Genomic DNA, 12,655 nt, shown 5'->3' with positions numbered 1-12,655 from the left:
ATCAGACAATTTTTTGGTCCGCAGCCCCAAGGTATGATCGGTTCCAGCAACCATCGCGAGCGTCTGTTTTACATGGTGCAGGAATACCTAGGGGCAAGATCAGACTTGGACACCTTTCCCACCGAAAATCCTCTGGGTTACTGGGTCTTGAGGATGGATCACTGGCCAGAGCTTGCACAGTATGCAATTGAGCTACTGGCCTGTCCTGCATCCAGCGTTCTTTCGGAACGCACATTCAGTGCTGCTGGAGGCGTGGTAACCGATCACAGGGTGCGTCTGTCCACTGACTCGGTCGATCGACTGACCTTCATAAAAATGAATCAGTCTTGGATCACCACCAGCTACCAAGCACCTGATGCTGATGTAACCGAATAATTTTTTTTGAAATCTCAGATCCCTTCAAAGACTGCCTATGCTGATGCTGAGTGACTATCCCTGAGTAATTATCCTCTTCCTCCTCAATCATCACGCTGATAGCTTGTAAGAACATTTTTGGTTCTGGGCGCCACCACCAGTGCCTAAGGCACAATTTTTCAGCCCCTGTTTAACAGGGGCGTGTAATTACAATTTTTGATGTAATACTTTGCAGCAGGGCTCGTTCCTGCGTTCCAACTAGAGTGTCTGTGAGGGGTTGCAGTGTTGTGGCACCAGCATCAGTGCCTAAGGCCCATTTTTTCTGCCCCTGTTTAACAGGGGCGTGTAATTACAATTTTTGATGCAATACTTTGCAGCAGGGCTCGTTCCTTCGTTCCAACTAGAGTGTCTGTGAGGGGTTGCAGTGTTGTGGTACCAGCACCAGTGCCTAAGGCCCATTTTTTCTGCCCCTGTTTAACAGGGGCGTGTAATTACAATTTTTTATGCAATACTTTGCAGCAGAGCTCGTTCCTGCGTTCCAACTAAAGTGTCTGTGAGGGGTTGCAGTGTTGTGGCACCAGCACCAGTGCCTAAGGCCTAATTTTTCAGCTCCTGTTCAACAGGGGCATGTAATTACAATTCTTGATCTAATATTTCACAGCAGGGCCCTGTGAGGGCTTACAGTGTTGTGGCCACAGCAACACCTAAGGCCCAAATTTCTGCTGAGTATATAGGGCAGGACCCTACTTTCAAACAACTAACTTACAAACGACTCCTACTTGCAAACGGAAGGAGACAACAGGAAGTGAGATGAAATCTACCCCTAGGAAGGGAAATTCTCTCCTGTAAGAGTTAATATGGGAAAAACATTTCTCCTTTCCACTGATGCTTTCCAATCCATTGGGACAAAAAGTGAGGTGAAATCTTCTGAAGAGGAGGAAAGACAGCAAAACAAATGTCACAGGGGTGATAACCCTTCCCTATGTTTTCCAAAAAGCTTAAAAAAGATTTTTTTGGCTGGAGCTAAACACGTTAAAAATGTACCCGTTCAAAATTACAAAGAGATTCTACTTAACAACAAACCTACAGTCCCTGTCTTGTTTGCACCGCCTGTATACTGCTGTTCAGAGTATATAGGGCCTGGTGGCCCCACACCTTTCCTTATTTTAATTTGGGTGTGGGGTTCCCCTTAATATCCATACAAGACCCAAAGGGCCTGGTAATGGACTGGGGGGTACCCATGCCGTTTGTCTCACTGATTTTCATCCATATTGCCAGGACCCGACATTACATTAAACCCGCAAGCAGTTTTAAATGAGATTTTTTCCTTTAAAAATGACATTTGGTGCAGGGACTGTTCTAAACACGGGAAACACGCGTCACTTTACAGGCATACTATAGACACCCCTCAGGTACGATATTTAAAGGAATATTTAACTTTTTTTTTTTTTTACTTTAAGCATCATTAAAATCACTGCTCCCGAAAAAACGGCCGTTTTTAAAAGTTTTTTTGCATTGATACATGTCCCCTGGGGTAGGACCCGGGTCCCCAAACCCTTTTTAGGACAATACCATGCAAATTAGTTTTTAAAATGAGCACTTTTGATTTCGAACGTTCGAGTCCCATAGACATCAATGGGGTTCTAACGTTCGTGCGAACTTTCGGTCCGTTCGCAGGTTCTGGTGCGAACCGAACCGGGGGGTGTTCGGCTCATCCCTACTCACAACAAAAGTATAGATTTTTAAAAATAATACTTTATTTTCTGTTTTATAATAGTGTGATGGCAACTACTTTAACATAACCTCAAATAATCATTGTTCATTACATTTAAAGTGTCACTAAACCCACATCATAAAAAATGATCAATAAATGCTATATTACATACTGTTCATAAAATGAAATAAATGCGTTTGCGCTAGAGAAATTATAATAGTAAAAGTAAAAATCAGTGTATGGAAAAAATAAAAAATATATCCCAATATATCTAAAACAATATTTCATAAATATCAATCTGTGATAAATTAATTAGTGATAAAATAAACAAAGTGCAACGTGCATATAAAATGTTAGCAATCCAAGTGCAAACTCAGGTTTAAAAGAGTGCTCACTCTTTCCATAAAGTGATTAATAAAAGTTCATAAATGATGAATGCAAAGTGCACAAATACAGTGTCCATCAACAGTGATATCCATCATGCTCATCCAAGAAGTGTAAAAAATATCATGCTCCAGTGCTCTCCGGTGACCCCCAAAAGCATATGCGCTCACCTCAGAGCGTGTGACACAGTAACCAAACTATGTCAAATCACGCTTGGGAGCCACTCCTGGGCTCTAAATGGTGTGCAGGTGCTGACCTCCAACTTGCTCAGTTAATAGTGTTCCAATTCATACTTGTGTTTTCAACCCAAAGAGAAGACGATCAGAGTTCTTTCCAATCTTTAGCCAGGTTTTTGCTGCATTTAGAGAGAACCCTTCCTCATCTAAGGCGGTTTTGAAGTTTCACCGGCCTATTTAAATTTTGAAAAAAATGCTTTCTGATTGCATCATTTCCTGTAGCAGCAACCATGGGATTTGTTTTCTGTAGTCTGCAAAAAAAAAATCTATCTTCACCTTCTGTTCATGTCCCTAATTCAGCTAGGGATTTTGCTGTGCTCAGTTTTTAGTGCTCAGTTTTTAGTGAGTTTTTAGTGAGTTTCTATGCTGAGCATTTCCTCCCTATCAGGTCTGAGCAGCCCATGTGACTATAAAGTTACACATGTAGGCGTATACACAGTGGTAAATGACAGCCCACTCCCTCCCTCCTCCTCCATCCCCACTAACCAGCTAAACACAGTGGGGGCGGGATATTACATAGATACATAGAATAATGGTGACTTCACCTCCCTATAATTCTAAGACACAGGCTGGAGGGGCGTGACACAGCCTGTGACTGGCAGAAATCCGCCTACACCATGCTTTTTCCAAAAAATAATAAAGATTTGATTTCAAACATATATTTGTATGCGAATTTAAACAGTTTATTGGTATTATTTATTTATTTTTACTCTGTATCCCAAAGAGTTTTTCTTTTGAACATGTGACCATCAGCAGAGGACTAGAAGCTCCTCCTGCTTATGTTTCCCGCAGACAGGCTGGGAGAGATCTGAGTCATGTGACAGCTGTATATCGATTAGTAAAAAGGTACCTAGTAGATGTGTTTTTTTTTGTTTTGTTTTGTTTTTTTTATTTTATTAAAATAATTACAGTGCCATCAACCACATACAGAAATAGAAGGGACAATGTAAATTAAACAGTGTGTTTAGTATCACTTCAAGTCTACCTCTCTATTGTTTCCCATCACTTAATCAGTGAAAGTCATTTGCTGACATTTCTTTCTAACCCACTTCATTACCAATATTAGGTCCAGTTTTGGACACCTTTTTGATTTACTTTTTTATTTGCGCAAACAGTTACATATTTAGAGCAAGATTTTGGTGTATAGTCCCTTCTTCTAAGGTTAAGTATTTCTTTGACTTTAAAACCCCTTTCACACTGGGGCGTTTTTCAGGCACTTTGTGCTAAAAATAGTGCCTGTAAAGCGCCTGAAAAATGCCTCCCCTGCAGCCCCAGTGTGAGAGCATGGTGCGCTTGCAGGATGTTAGAAAAAGTCCTGCAAGCAGCATCTTTCGGGCGGTGCGGGAGCGGTGAATACACCGCTCCTCCACCGCCCCTGCCATTTGAATCAATGGGCACCGCTGCCAAAGCGCCTGCAAAGCGCCTGCAAAGCGATTTGCAGGTGCTATTAACCCTTTATTTGGCCGCTATTGGCCAAAAAGCTCCGCTATTACAGCGTTAAAGCGCTGCTAAAATTAGCGGCACTTTACTGCTAATGCCCCCTCCTGCCCCAGTGTGAACGTATCCTAAAAAGGGGGGTATACCTTGAAAGCTTGTCCTGAAAATGTAACAATTAGTGCAAATAAAAAGGACCAAGGTTAATACACAACTCTGTTGCTACTAGATTTAAAGAAGCCTCTTTAGGCACAACAACACTGGCAACATTCTGCCCATTTCTTGTGAACCCAGCTGGCTTGGGGGTGGTTAAATCATAAAGTTCTGCATTAAATAATACTTTAGTGTGAATAATGAGGTCGATTTGCTAAAGGCAAATAGACTGTGCACTTTGCAAGTGCAGTTGCACTCAAAAAGTGCAGTCTTTTTGCCTTTAGTAAGTCAGTAAGTCAACCCCAATGTGTTTAACCTCCCTGACGGTATTCACGAGTGTGGCTCGGGGTTAAATTTCAGCACCATTAGTGGTAACCCCGAGCCACACTCTGGATTACATCTCAGGATCCTGGTGCGGTATACTTACCTTGTCCCCAGGATCCTGCGATGTCCCCCCGCACTGTCTGCGGGCTCTGTTCTCTGCCTGAAGCCCCTCTGTGCCAGGCTCCATTCCCTGCGAGCGTCGCGACGCACAGGGGCGGAGCCTGGCGGCAAATTAAAAAAAAAGTAAAAATCATAACACATACAGTACTGTAATCTTACAGATTACAGAACTGTATGAAATCATTTCACTTCTCTTTTGTCCCCAGTGCTTTGGCCCATGCCCTGCATGCAGTTTTATATTATATAATGCCTGGAAACTTGAGATTGTCCATAGAAACCAAAAAGTGTCCCTTTACGTCAAAAGTGGCTTTAGACCAGCTAGAAAACAGCGATAATAAATTAGAACACTTGCAGAATTGAGCGATAGTGAATCGTGGGGAAATGTATTTATTTTATTATTATATTATTATTTTTTTAATTATTTATTTATTATATTATAATTTATGATTTTGTGTTTCAAACTTCATCATACCCGGGATATCTACTAGACTCTTGGCGGACAGATATAAAAGTGTGTTATTGTTAAGAATTACAGGCCTACAATATAAAACGCCAAATTTCTATGCAAAATAATTGTAACGCTTTCAGCACCTAAAATCTGAAATAATCATACCGCCAGGGAGGTTAAGAAATGTTCAGGAACATAGTGACTGACATTAAAATACAACATCTTAAAGCTGTGTGTGACGGACTAAACAAACATGGAGGATGCTTGCACATGTTCAAATAACTTTTGAACTTGGCCATCTAGAACAGCATTTCTCTACCACGATTGTGTGGAACCCTGTTGTTCCTACAGACCATACTTCTCAACCTTTTTATTTTGAGAAATGATTTATTAAAAGAAAAAACAAATTCCAAGTATAGCGTATGCAGTCAGAAGTAGGTATAGCATAGGACAACAAAACTTCTGTGTGCAAAGCAGAAGTACTGCTCAAACTTTTTACCGCAGAGGAACCCCTAAAATCATTTTCAGATCTTGCCAAAACCAATGCATTAGGAGTTGATGGGGAAAATGCCTCCTAACATGTAGCCATTGGGAAGAATGTCCCTGTACAGTGGTGGTCAAAATGCACCCCTTACACACAACTAAAATGATTATTGGTGTCTTGCAGCTGGCCCTGCCAACGGGAGTTAGACCCAGAACTATGCAGGCACCATAAAATGGGAAGCCTTAGCTTTAGGAACTGCTGTGACAATGTCTGGAGGAACCTTAGGGTTCCATGATGTAACCCTAGTTGAGAATGGCTGCTCCATAGGTTTCTAGGGGTTCCTTCAACAAAGAGCAATTTATGTCTCATAGATAAGTTCTCACTAACAAAATGCACATAGACCAACAAGGACTCTATATGTGGCAAGACTCGGTAACTTTAATACAGACACAAAATATATACACTGTATATAAAATACAAAATGCATAAATATATTAAATAAAGCAAAAGACCAAACATGGTCTGTTTATAGAGATGCAATATGTAGTACCATTCACATATGGTGTACAGTTAAATTTCCATAAAAGATCCTGTAATACATCAGTGATATAAATTATTTTTTCAAGAAACCCTTGTCTGCATGTTTCACTGTATACCGCATCTTTAGGGCTGTGTTTTCTGATGTACATAGATAAGATGTTAAACAATGGTCTCAAAATCCACTTTTCCTCAAAAAGAAAAATTACCGTATATACTCGAGTATAAGTCAAATTTTTCAGCACATTTTTTTGTGCTGAAAATGCCCCCCTCGACTTATACTCGAGTCAAGCAGTTTTCTGCAGCAAAAAATTTCATTTTCTGAACCGACTTTGGGGCACCGTATCTCAGGGCCCCTTGGTGCTAGGAACCCTAAATTTGGCGTACAAACCCATTGGAACCGGTACCATAACATATCCAAAGCTGGGGTTCCTAGTACCAAGTGGCCCTGAGATACGGGGCCCAAAATCCGGTTCAGAAAATGTCATTGTCTGCTGCAGAAAAGTGCTTGACATTTTCTGAACTGATTTTTGGGGCCCTGTATCTTGGGGCCACTTGGTGCTAGAAACCCCAGCTTTGGAAATTTTATGGTGCTAGTTCCACTGGGTTTGCACACCAAATTTGGGGTTCTTGGCACTAAGTGGCCCCGAGATACGGGGCCCCAAATTTGGTCAACTGTGTCCATCTGCAGCAATGTCATTTCGGGACCCTTTGGGTTCAGAGACCCCAAATTTTGGCTGCAGCTAGGGGGCATCTAGGAACCCCTAACTACTGAGTTTGAAGTTCAGGGGACCTATGGCTGCAAATGGGCACAGTGAGGCATGCAAATGGGCACAGTGATGCTGCAAATGGGCATTGTTGACCCTCTTTTCCACTTACAGTAGCTGTGCATTTCTCACCCTCGTCTTATACTCGGGTCAATAAGTTTTTCCCATTTTTTATGTGGTAAATTAGGGCCTCGACTTATACTCGGAACGACTTATACTCGAATATATACGGTATGTATGACCTAATTAATGAAATTTGTAGTTGTCAGCATCCCAGTTAGGGAGATTCACCCTCTCTGTCATATTTATTGTTAAGATCGGAAGTGGAAGAAAACCCCGATTTTTGGGTTATCCCAGAATAGTTATAAATCTGCTAATGGGGACATTGGTGACAACCAGAAGTTTTTTCACTTTATAGGGATTTCCTTTTAATTCCTGTTTTGGCTGTGGAACAGGAAGTAAAGGGAAATCTCCCCAATGGGACACAGAAGGTTTTATTCAAAATGAATAATGTTTTGCCCTTAGTTCTACTTTAATAAGTTCTGGCAGTATGCATGATTAGCATTTCGTCTTATTCAGAGTCAGGGGGCCGAAAGAACATCTTTCTGGTGGCAGCAGCAGTAGTCTCAGAGATCCCATCTTAATGCTTTCCCAGGTTCTCCACAAGTTCCTCTCCGGGGTCCTCATGTGGCAGAGTGACCTCTGGTACTTCATCTCAAATATCATGTTCTTCTCCTGTCCTCAGCCAGGCTCCGAGACCACAGAGCTTCAAGCACCAGAACACACTGGACAGGCAGTTTTCTTCTTCTCCAAGCACATGTACAGGCCTAAGGCCTTAGGCCTAATCACTTGGCTGCACCTCATATACCCACACCAGACCCAGAGCCTGGGTGGAAGTGAGAGTTCACTTGCCCCCCCACAAATATTTATACTCTCCCCCAACATGCATCAGTGGCCACATACCTACTACGGTTGGCTAAGAGAAGTATGAATATTCATAAATCTGTTTTACTGCAGTTTCTTATGCAAATACCTGAGGTACCAGTGACATCTACTGCCCAAAGGCAGAAACCACAACTCCACTGAATTTAGGGGGAAAAAGCTAATGAATAAGTAGATTATAAATTAGTTAGGCTGTCTACCACACAGCAGAACTAAATTTGACTAGCAGCTCCTGTTAAGGACAGGGCAGCTACACTAGTATATTTAAATCTGCTACATCTAACAGTCCCCATCCCTTCTAGTTCATGGCGAAAGGGGGGAGGGGCTACACTCAATGCCAGAACTTTCTTCGGGCCTGGGAGATGCTGCAGTGCCCATTAACACCAAAGGGGTGCCTGTGTTTTGGGGACCTCAGAGCATCCCATGAGAACATACATGCTGATATCAGTATGATGATGGCTACTTGTTCATTGGTGTTCTAGCTATGGGGAGACCAGCGCCTCCCAATAGCTGGAAAACAAACTATGGGGAGACCCCCAGCGTGTGTCCTGCTAGTATTTAAAAAGAAGCACATACTAAAAAAAAAGAAACTCCATTGCCAAAGCTGCAGTAACACTACATTAGTAATGTTGACAAGGGCTCAGATACAAGTGCTTACCTTTCATTAAAAACTCTGTATCCCTTAAAATAAATTAAAAACTTACATCTGTTACCACTTTGTAATTATCCCTCAGCATAGCATGTGAATTTTACATTGCTGACCCTTAATGAATTCAGTTCATCTTTTGCACAGTGTTGAGCATTATTAATGCTCAGTTTAATTTTTAATCATGGGGGTTGATTTACTAAAGGCAAATATACTGGGCACTACAAGTGGACTTGCTCCAGAGCTTAGCAAATGAGGCAAAGCTTCACTTTGCAAAGAATAGTCAATCGCATGCAAGGAAAATAAAAAAGCAGCATTTTTGCTTACAAATGATTGAATGATGCACAGTGCGCAGTATATTTGCCTTTAGTAAATCAACCTCCCGGGGTCTGTAAGCAGATTGAAATATGGCCTTAGTGAGTCAGCGGCTGGCCCAGGCCGGGGGAAAGGGTTAAGTGATGAGTTCAGTTCCCAAGCTTTTTGGTCCCAGCCACCCACCTGTGTTATAAAAAGGGAAAAGGATAAGGTCCAGGGTTCTTGGTTGGTTGTGTTCATGTTCATGGCTCATGGTATCAGGGCTGTTGCGCCTTGCAGTCTTCTGAAGGTATTGAGATTTTCAGAAGACGTCCAAGTCATGGAGAATATCATCAAGATGGACTCACCTCAAGGAGGTATGCCTGGGCAGCCACACAACTGTAGTTAGATTAGGGACAAAAACATTATTCATATTAAACTGTTATGCTGCAACTTGTTCAGTAAAGTAACATTAACCATTCTGAGCCTGGTCTGAAGTTATTCAAAGGGAGGCATGTAGGTTCTGGTGTATCTAAAGAACCAGGGTCTGTAAAGCACAGAGGGTATAAAGCAACACCACTGCAGAAGGGTTAACTTGGCAAGACAAGGAGGAGTGTAGCTTCTGTGAGTAACCAAGCACAAGTTTGAGACACCAAGCAACTAGTTGTTAAGCGTGGTAACTGGTAAGGTGACAGGTCCTCCAGTAGTGTGGGGGTCATTGTCTGGCTCCCTCCCTAGTGGTTGGTATGCAGTAGCAACCATATCAGAACACGCATTACGGAGATCCATTACCTGGTCACAAGATATGGGAAGGAAGGCGTTGATGAGCACGTATGAGATCCACGCTATGTGCTTGGTGGGACCCAATTCTGTTACTGGGAGTGAGGTAACAGAGGTACGCTGGACTGATGGAGTGGGCGCAGGCTTAACACGTCCCTCCTAATGCAACATCTACCAAATTGCAGTGTGTAGTAGTGACATGGGACAAGAAACTTCTTAGAGGACATACAGTATTACTTTAATTCCTGCACACAGTGAGGGCTCATCTCTAAGTCTGGGAACTGCCCTAATGTTAGAATGTTCATATGACTGCAGTCCCTGTCCTGGTCCTGGGCATTGATTAGCACAAAAGGTACCCCCACATGTAGGGCGGGTAGGCCCATCAGGCTATGTGACTGACACGTGCAGCTACAAACTACAGACATCAGCTACAGACGTACATGTTTCTAATGAAACGTCAACGGTGTTGACATGCTTGGAATGCATACAGTCAAAAGCATGCAAAACTCCAAAACCTTTGGTTCTTTTTTGATGGGATTTGTGGGTTTGATTGCATGCATACAAGGTGTTCATTCAGAATTGAGGTTCTGTTATGTGCAGTTACCATGCTACACTGGTTGGTCTTACAGATCTTCCTACAGAATAACGTGAGCACATCGGTTTGTATGGATTAGTGACTAAGCCACTTGTGCTTCTAAGATCTATGAAACATGCTGTGTTAGGACCATAGCCAGGACAGAAAAATAGAAGTTAGCTGCTTGCTTATTCATAGTGTATGTATGAATAACATTGTAAAGTATATAACTTCCAGGGCTGATAATTATGATTTTTTTTTTTTTTTACAGGAGCAACAGTTGACATCACAATTATATTCCATCAACAAACAGCAAATATAAAACTGAACAAGTGTTTGGGAAGAATTAATGTCCACTTCGGCAATGAAAATTCAGTGGAAATAACTTTTTATTTAACTGTGACTATATTATTGACTTGTACTTGTTTGCCTAATGTATTTAATATTCTTGAAATATATGGTACCAATTGATAGGTTCATTTGGGTCTGAAATTGCTTCTGGTATGTCTTATTTCATTCAGTTGAAGAAATTAAGTGATAAGAAAGTGTTTTTTTTTTTTTTTTATTGGTTTATGAAAAGGGGGTCATTTTTGAGTCTCCTTTGCATTTTTTCATTGTTCACAGGCTGAAAGGAAGTATCTACTTACCGAGGGCAACAAGCACAGTTCTACAGGTTTTAAAAAGTAATATAAAAGCGTTTGTCAGCAAATAAAAAAAAGAACTACCTGTGTTGCCACATTCATTTCTTCTTATGTTTGGAAGGCAGAATTAGTTTGTCATAGACAGTACGAATAGCTTTACCTTCAGATTCAGATGTAAATTCTCCTACCTGGTGACAGGATTGGTTTAAAGTGATTGTACAGTCTCTGTTTTTGTTTAAAAAAAATGTTATACTCGACTTCTCTGTTCAATTGGTTTTGCACAGGGCAGTCTGGATCCTTCTCTTCTTGGGTGCTTCTTCTGTGCTGCTGCGCCCCCACCCGTCGAGTGCCCCCTACAGCAAGCAGCTTGCTATGTGGGCACCTGAGCCGAGTCACGGCTCTGTGTGTCCATTCAGACACGGAGACTCGAACCCCGCCCTCTCTCTCTTCTGATTGGCTAACTGACTTTGACAGCCATGGGAGCCAATGGCAACGCGGCTGTGTCTCAGCCAATCAGGAGGAGAGTCCCGGATGGCTAAGACACTTGTGGACATCGCTGGGGAGAGATGGGGCTCAAGTAAGTAATATGGGGGAGCTGCTACACACAAAGTTTTTTTTTTTTTCTTAATGCATAGACTGCATTAAGATAAAAAACCTTCTACCTTTGCAGCTCCTTTAACTACTGTCCTACCAGTCATGGAAGTAAAAAGGCTGCTAGGGGGAGCTGTAATGCCCCGTACACATGGTCGGACATTGATCAGACATTCCGACAACAAAATCCATGGATTTTTTCCGACGGATGTTGGCTCAAACTTGTCTTGCGTACACACGGTCACACAAAGTTGTCGGAAAATCCAATCGTTCTAAACGCGGTGACGTAAAACACATACGTCTGGACTATAAACAGGGCAGTAGCCAATAGCTTTCGTCTCTTAATTTATTCTGAGCATGCTTGGCACTTTGTGCGTCAGATTTGTGTACACACGATCGGAATTTCCGACAACGGATTTTGTTGTCGGAAAATTTTATAGCAAGCTCTCAAACTTTGTGTGTCGGAAATTCCGATGGAAAATGTGTGATGGAGCCCACACATGATCAGAATTTCCGACAACAAGGTCCTATCACACATTTTCCGTCGGAAAATCCGACCGTGTGTACAGGGCATTACTCTGAGTGAATGTTCTTAAATGTCCTTCTCTTCACTGTTGTTGAGCTCACACAATGTCTGTGCTCCCACTGTCATTGGACAGCAGAGAGCATAGTTAATCAGAGTGCCTCTGTGCCTTGTAATTTGTGATGGCCAATCGCAGCATTCCCAAATGTAAACAATACAACTGTTTACATTTCAGAACCTTCTCCTTTCTCTCATAATGGAGGAAGGTGGAATTAATGAATGAATGAATCATTCATTAGTAGTGGATTCAGACAGGCAAGCATCATTTGATTGTGGTATGGTTGATCTGCTGCAGTTTAATCCTTTCACCACACTCCCCCTGTACATCTCAGCTCTCATCTCAGTATGTAGCCTGTATGCTATCCCCTTCATCTCTTATCTTGCATTTCTGTGTTTTGACCCCTCATCTCCATTCTTTCCATGTATGTGACCTATACATTAACCCCTTAACCACCTTCTTTCTGTGTACATAGTGCCCCCGCTCATGCACTAAAAAACTGTAAGGTCTTATTCACACTGGAACTTCCGCGTTTAGATTTTCTAAACGCAGGAGAAGTCATCTAGGAAGTATAATCCATTTATGCTTTCCAGATCACTTTTTCCTGTGTGTAGATGTTCCTGGTTTAAAGGATAAGTTCACTTGCAGGTA

The 12,655-nt window shown here is 42.0% G+C and overlaps 1 protein-coding gene across 3 annotated transcripts in view; it reads left to right on the top strand.

Annotated features, from left to right (window-relative positions):
- RSPH3 (radial spoke head 3) overlaps positions 1 to 10,880 on the top strand; it is a 110,530-nt gene extending 99,650 nt beyond the window's left edge. Inside the window, exon 10 of one of the 3 annotated variants that reach the window (XM_073629142.1) lies at positions 10,463 to 10,880. The gene's annotated coding sequence lies outside the window, so the exon portion shown is untranslated. The remainder of the gene's footprint in view (positions 1 to 10,462) is intronic. The other 2 variants (XM_073629141.1, XM_073629140.1) reach the window with 2 other exon arrangements.
- Positions 10,881 to 12,655: the final 1,775 nt, after the last annotated feature.

The sequence above is a fragment of the Aquarana catesbeiana genome, linkage group LG04 (assembly GCF_042186555.1).
Source record: "Aquarana catesbeiana isolate 2022-GZ linkage group LG04, ASM4218655v1, whole genome shotgun sequence".
In the NCBI taxonomy this organism is placed as follows: domain Eukaryota; kingdom Metazoa; phylum Chordata; class Amphibia; order Anura; family Ranidae; genus Aquarana; species Aquarana catesbeiana.
This window is presented reverse-complemented; position numbering and strand designations above follow the sequence as displayed.